The sequence below is a fragment of the Monodelphis domestica genome, chromosome 6 (genome assembly GCF_027887165.1).
Source record: "Monodelphis domestica isolate mMonDom1 chromosome 6, mMonDom1.pri, whole genome shotgun sequence".
NCBI classification, from domain to species: Eukaryota; Metazoa; Chordata; class Mammalia; order Didelphimorphia; family Didelphidae; genus Monodelphis; species Monodelphis domestica.
Window position 1 is genome coordinate 174,906,900 of NC_077232.1, and position 7,105 is coordinate 174,914,004.

Here is a 7,105-nt window from a genome sequence, read left to right on the forward strand (position 1 = left end):
GCCCCCTCGACTGGGTTGGGTTGCTTTTTGGAAGTTGCCTTCAGAATAGCTGGCCCTGAGGCTGTCTTGCCAGCCCTGAGGGTTACTGTTGTTTCAGATGACCCTGCTCTCTGAGGGGGGAGGGGCCTCAGCTTCTCGGAGCTCCGAGGGCAGTGACTTTCACTGAGACTTGGATAGAAGGATCCAGCCCATGAGGCTGTCTTGCCAGCCCTGAGGGTTACTGTTGTTTCAGACGACCCTGCTCTCTGAGGGGGAGGGGCCGCCCCTTCCTGGAGCCTTGGACTCTGCGCTCCTACCCCTTAGGTCCGAGTGATCTCGAGTTCTGGCTTTTGAGGGGGGCCGTACCTTTTGATCCAGGTCCAGGTCCAGGAGGAGGATTCCCAGGGTCTATGCTATTGATCGTTTTGAATTTCAGCACCCTAGGAGCATATAGTTTAAGATCGGTAGGGAAGGGTTTCTGGAGATCTGAACTTTAGCTTTCTTTAAGCAGCCATCTTGACCCGGAAGTCAAAAGTCTCTTCTTCTTTAAATAAAATTCCTTAATATCTTTGTATTGAATGGAGTTTTGACTCTCCCATTTTGGGGGTGAGACCCTGCCACAAACTTGAGTGTGTTTTCCCACAACATATCTATCCATTTATCACTGCTATAGAACAGCAGAATACAAACCTTGGAAGTAGAAGGTGTCTACCCTAGTTAAAACTGACATATGGCCAGTTCCTGGTATTAAGAGTCCCAACTGTTCCTTGGATGCATCATTTGCACTTTCACTAGTAATGCCACTTCCTTTGTGGAGAAGAAATGAATTTCACTTGTCAGTGTCATTCACTACCTCTGTCTCTATGCAGAAGACTCCCACTTTTATATCTATATTGCTGTCCTTTTATCAGTGTTCCAATCCTTCATCTCCAACTGCTAATTCTAGAATATCAATGATCCTCACCTCAAGCCCAATATGACTTAAAAATAGCTACCCCACACCAATATGTTCCTATGCTTGACTTACCCATTTTCATGAAGGATATGGCATTTTACGATCTTTCACTCTTCCCTGCCTTTAAATTAAACCAATTTAAAAAGATTTTAGAGATACAAAAAGAAAGAAAGAAAGGATAAAGACAGAAAAAAGAAAGGAAGAAAGAAAGAAGAAAGAGAGAAGAGATGAGAAGTGTGGAAGAGGCATGAAGAGAGAAAGGTTTTGAAGGCTAAGTCAAGATGTAAGAGACTAAACTGGGGACCTGTCTCATCAATCAAGACAAAAATTCTAAAACAGAATATTCCCAGGACGAGGGGGAGGGGACTGCGACTCTCTCTCTCTCTCTCTTTCTCTCTCTCTCTCTCTCTCTCTCTCTCTCTCTCTCTCTCTCTCTGTCTGTCTATCTATCTATCTTTCTCGATCTCTCTCTGGCAGTTGAGGCTGGCAGTTGAGGCTGGCTGAAGACTCTGATTGTGTTGCATTGTTTTGGGGGGCTTTCTGATCAAGGGGAGACCTCTGCGTTCTATGAGATTTTGACTGACCAAGAGTTGGGGATTTTTTGGCCACAGAGAAAGGAGAAGAAGGAGAAACTTGGCTTTTGAGTTGGTTGTCTCTTTCTGAGAGTTTAAGCTGGTTAGGAGAAACTGAGAGACCTTGATGGTCTTGTAAAAGAAGAAAGAAGATCTTAGCTGTTGTCCTCCATTTATCTAATGTTCCTCTTCTCACCTTTGTTACTGGACTATTTCCATAACCCTCTCAAATTCTCCTTATAGATTAGGGAAACCCTCATCCCATTTTCCTCAGTTTCCCATCCTGTTATCCCAATAAAACACTACTTGAAAAATAAAAGAAAAGAATATCTTTATGGTTCACTTAAGGGGGTGTGAAGAAGTCAAAGGCTTCAAGAAGAATTGGGAGGTGAAGGGGGGCAGGGAGCAGAGGGTTGGAGAAGGGAGAGAGAGAAAGGGTGGAGGAGATTAGCGATATACTGATCCATCAGTAGGGATCAGTAGGCAAACACCAGAGCATTACCCAGAGCAGTTCCCTTGTGTGGCAGCATCAGGTTCCCCTGTAGCAGCTGCTCTCTAGTCTCAAGCCAGAGCATTCAGTAATTGCAACAAGTAGAAGAGACACACAGATTTACACTTCTATTTCAAGTAGTAATAGTTTCACTCAGTTTACTTCTATTTCAGAAGGAAAGAAAAAAATGGTCTTTTCTACCAAGAGCATATCCCAGATCTATCAGTTGTCAGGTTCTATCCACTGCACCTTTCTCACATCTGTCCTTTGTCTCTATATCCTTAGCTCCAGTCCTATTGCAGGCTCTTCTAAGCATCTACCTAGATAAAGGCAATTACATCTCAATGAGTCTTACCACTGCACTCTAAACCATTACTCATACTATTGCTATGATTATGTTATACTCCTGTTCAAAATCCTTCAACAGCTCCCTAATACTTAATACTAAATCAACTTCAAATTCTTTTTTTAAACCCTTACTTTCTATCTTCTAAGGGGGAGAGTGGTAAGGGCTAGGCAATGAGGGTTCAGGGACTTGCCCAAGGTCATATGACTAGGAAGTGTCTGAGGTAAGATTTGAACCTAAGACTTTCCATAACTAGTTCTGGCTCTCAATCCATTGAGTCACCTAGGTCTCCCCTCAAATTCTTTAGCTTGATTGATATTCTAAGTTTTCCAAAATCTGGCACTATCTCAACTCTCTAAACTTATTTTATATTGTACCCTGCTGTATACTCTATGCTCTTGTAGTCATCTAGTGTTCTGTTCCTATATCTGCCTCTGATATCTTTTTTTTTACATTTTACTGATTAATTTTATTATTATTATTATTATAGATGGTTATATATAATTATACACATAATTATATATCATGACAATATTATAACATATGATTATATAAAAAACAGATGGAAATTTTAAGGGAAAAGGCATTAGAAGTTTGGGAGGAGGTGAGAGGAGTCAAGGAAGATTTTTCATGCAGAAAATGACCCTTGAACTGAGCTCTAAAGAAAACCAGGGATTCTAAGAAGGGAAGGAAGATGGAAAGGAGAAGTCCATTCCATACTCCTGCTTCTGATATCTTTGATCAAGCAGTTACCCATTCTGGGAATGCCATGCCCCCAAATACTTCATGTCAATGGAAATTTTACCTACCACTCAAGGACAGACTCCACTGCATTTCTTTCATAAAGACTTCCCTGAAATATCATTTGTACGTTCTATAGTGATCCTTTCCCCCTCAGGTTTCTTATAGGACTTAGATTATATGATCATTTTGCAGTTTATCTAGTATCATTATTTATTATAGTGACCATAGTATGTATGTACTATCTTTTTCTACTCGACTGTAAGTTACATAAACATAAGCATTGCCAGCAATTTAATCTTTGAATCTTTCCATTGCCTAGAATAGTGTTCTGCATTTATTAGGCATTTTAGAAGATCCTAGATGCTTTGGGATGAGGGGATATTGTTGTATCCTTCAAATAAACAACCAAATGCACATCTGATATTGAGTATTTTGAAGTTTTCTAAGTACTTTCTATTTTCTAATTTAAGCCTCAAAAGGACCTTGTGAGTTATTGCCTCCATTTTATAAATGAGGAAACTGAGGCTGAGAGAAATTAAGTGACTTGGCTGTGGTCATACAACTAAGAGGTGTCAGAAGTGGGATTGGAACCCAGTTCTTCTAGTGAACAAATCTACCATGCTATTATATTATTATGAAGACAGCTGTGCAGAAAGGGGTGTCATAGAGTGGGGCATCTGGCTCATTTATGCCTTTAGAATAGGTTTTGATATTTTAAAGTATCCTGAATTTCCTGATCATTAGTAATACTCATATTAAAATGGAATTTTAAAAAGTTAAAAACAACTTCAAAGAAAAAAATTAGTGTTTTGGCTTATATGAGACTTTTCATGAATATAAACAATTGAAGATTTGCTGTAATTTAAACTAGCACTATGTCCTGATTTGCATTCAGTGAATGCATAGGTAATTTCAGCCCACTTTTGTACAAATAACTTGGGCAGATCATTCAAGAAACTGTTTCTGGAGTCATTTTGTACAGACAGAGTTTGTGTTTCAAGGTTGTTTTTATAAAGATGATTATTCAATGAAAAGAAAGGAAAGTATGGGAGAAAAATGAAGACAGACAATTCCCTACTGAGAATGATTCCTGGATCAGTTCAAGTGAGATAGCAGACGAGGTCCAAAGGGGTCTAGTGACAAATCCTGAGCTGCAGATTAGTATAAAGACAGAGATCTAAGAAGCTGATCACAAATGGATAGAAGTCCAAGGGAGGTGATCAAGAGGTCCAATGATCTTCCCCTTACAGGACAAGAGGCCAGAAAGCTGTCTCTACATGAGAATGATTAGAAGTCAAAAGTGACCCTTTTTGACAGGAAGTTATCTAGAGCAGAAGTGCCCAAAACTCAACACTCTGGCCTATAGCCTATAATATTCAAGTGCCACCACAATCAGATCAAAATAAAATTGAAAAATACTTCACAAAATAAGTGAAAATACCATAAAACGTAAGTAACATCACATTCAAGAACTAAGCTAATGGGATGTCTGGCAGTGGGAGGCAGTGAGTTGGTAGCTGGACTCAAGGAGCAGTTCTACATGGCAAACCAGTTGGTTAGTGAGAAGGTTGGAGGAGCTAAAGGGACCAGACTTGATGGTTACTTCAAAGAAATGGAATAGAAAATAGATGTCATCAGCAACGCTATGGCAGAAGTGTTAGCCAAAATCATTGAATACCTTCAGCCTAACCCAGACTCCAGAGCCAAGCTAACAATGCTCAAAACTTGGTCAAAGATTAGAGGGCAAGTGAAGAATCCTGGCTGTCCATAGTCAAAAGAGCTCTTGGGTGAGTATGTGATTCAGTATGGAAAAGAGCTAGAAGATCAGTCCAATTTTGGTGATGCATTTTTGGATGCTGATGAATAAAAGAAGCTATTGGCAGAAGTGAAAGTTTATTTGGACATAGAAGTAAAACAGAATTTCATTGACCACCCCCACCCCTACCCCTCCCTCCAGAACCCCTGTGAGAAAGATTTAAAAGAGATCCTGCATTTTTCTGAAAAAGCTGGAGGGCAAGCTTTTGGACAGTGACTATAAGGAGAAGCATCAGGGAAAGATGCTAGAGCTTCATCCAATGATAGAGAAATATGAAGAGTCCAAGGCTGTGGCAGAGACCAGTATATACAATTTGGAGACTGACATTGAACAGGTGAGCCAGCTCTCAGCCCTGGTGGATGCACAACTGGGTTACCACATGTAAGCACTCCAGATCCTGGCTAAGCTGGCAGACATGCTCAAGTACAGGGTTTGGGAAGCCTCTTCTTGTCCCAGGTGGGTATACAAACCAAAGTCTAGAGATTCCAGTGACTTTGGAGAGCCTGACCACTCCAATGGACATGTTTCTTGTGCCTCAGACCCCAAGATGACAGCTTCTTCCTCTTTCTGATACTCTGATATACCCATCTGGACCCCTGTTAGGAGCATGCCACCTCCTGACCAATCCAGCTGCAAGGCCCTATATGACTTGAGCCAGATAATGGTGTGGATTTAGACTTCTGCAAGGGTGACATCATCACACTGGCCAACCAATCAACCAATCAGATGGATGAAAAATGGTATGAAAGCATGATCGCCAGCTGGGCTTCTTTCCTCTCAACTATATGGAGGTGCTGGTCCCACTCCCTCAGTGAAATGGCTATTTTCCATACCTCCATCCCTGCCCTCCCTTCTTCCTCCTTTCCATTGCTCCTCCCCCTAAAGAGGAAGGCCAGGTCTGATCTCCTGCATTTTATTTTGTTCCTGGTGACACCTGTCTCCCACTGGAAGACAAATGGGACATATTAACCCTGCCCATGCCAGAATTGTGTCATGTTATCTAGACTGGGTATCCCTTAAACTTTATCCTTCCCAAGGACTTGATGAGGTACTTCCTAAGACTTCAAGGAGCTTGCCGACTCCTCCCATCATCTTCCCCCCCTAGTCCCTTTGATGAGGGAGAAACACACCCAAATTTGTAGCAGGAAATTGCCCCAAGAATGGAAGACTCAAACTCCATTCACTCCAGAAGCATGAAAAGAATTTTATTTGAAAAAGAACTGTTCTTTGATGGCATAATAGCCAAATAGCTGGTGGAAATTACTAATCAGGTAGCCTTAGGGCTGATGGACAAGCCCAGAGGCTAGTAGTCTCTCTGGAGCTGATAGTACAGTGTAGGAGCTCCTATGTAGAGTGGCAGTTTCCATTGTAGAGTGGCCACTTCCATTGTAGAGTGGCAGCTTCCACACCCTGTGGATCAGATTGGCATATTTATTGGGGTCTTGTAGCTTAGCATCTCCCTTCCCAAACTTTTTGGGGTTTGTTGTCATAGGGAATAAGGAGCATGCACAAGATTGGGGGATTCTTCTAGAATGCCAGAGTCCTCAGTGCAAAAGTTCCATGTTCCTCCATTGTCCACCTTGTCATCATTTGTCAATGCAGGAGTGATCCTGCTGCCCTTCTAGAGTGGAAACATGGGTGTAGGGATGCAGTACATTGGAGGTGTTTCAACAGCTTAGAATACTGACCCAGTGGCTCTCGGAATCCAGGTCTGTTAATCCTACTCATGCTACAGTGGACCAATATAGGTAATTAGTTATTTCTAAGAACAAAAAGATGATTCCTAGTATAGAATGTTACCGATTTAGAACACAGAGTGGATAATTGAATAATCTGCAATTCATGCTTGATTAATGCTGAAACTACAGTGTGAACTAGTGAGAAATGCAAGAATTCAGAGTATGAGGGTCCTGTTCTTATTATTGCTCCTTACTGCCCACTGTCAGACACGTCATTGTTGGCAAAGGTTCAGGCAGCAAAGCCCTTTAATCCCGGTACCTGTGGTCAGGCTCAGTCTGCCCTGGAAAGACTAAGCAATGGATGCTATCTAGCTGAGTACAGAAAAGGAAGGAAGCCAGTAAGTTCTAATCAGTGGAGGGTGTCAATTTGGGGCAGGTCCCTAGGGTCCTGAATGCTCCAGGGTCAGTCTTAAGAACAGTAATATCAAATAGCTTCATAGAATCCAGTAATCCTAGAATCCATG

At 41.6% G+C, this 7,105-nt stretch overlaps 1 pseudogene; it reads left to right on the plus strand.

The window, feature by feature from the left end:
- The first annotated feature begins 4,605 nt into the window (after window positions 1–4,605).
- Window positions 4,606–5,717, plus strand: LOC100027029 (endophilin-A2-like; annotated as a pseudogene).
- Window positions 5,718–7,105: the final 1,388 nt, after the last annotated feature.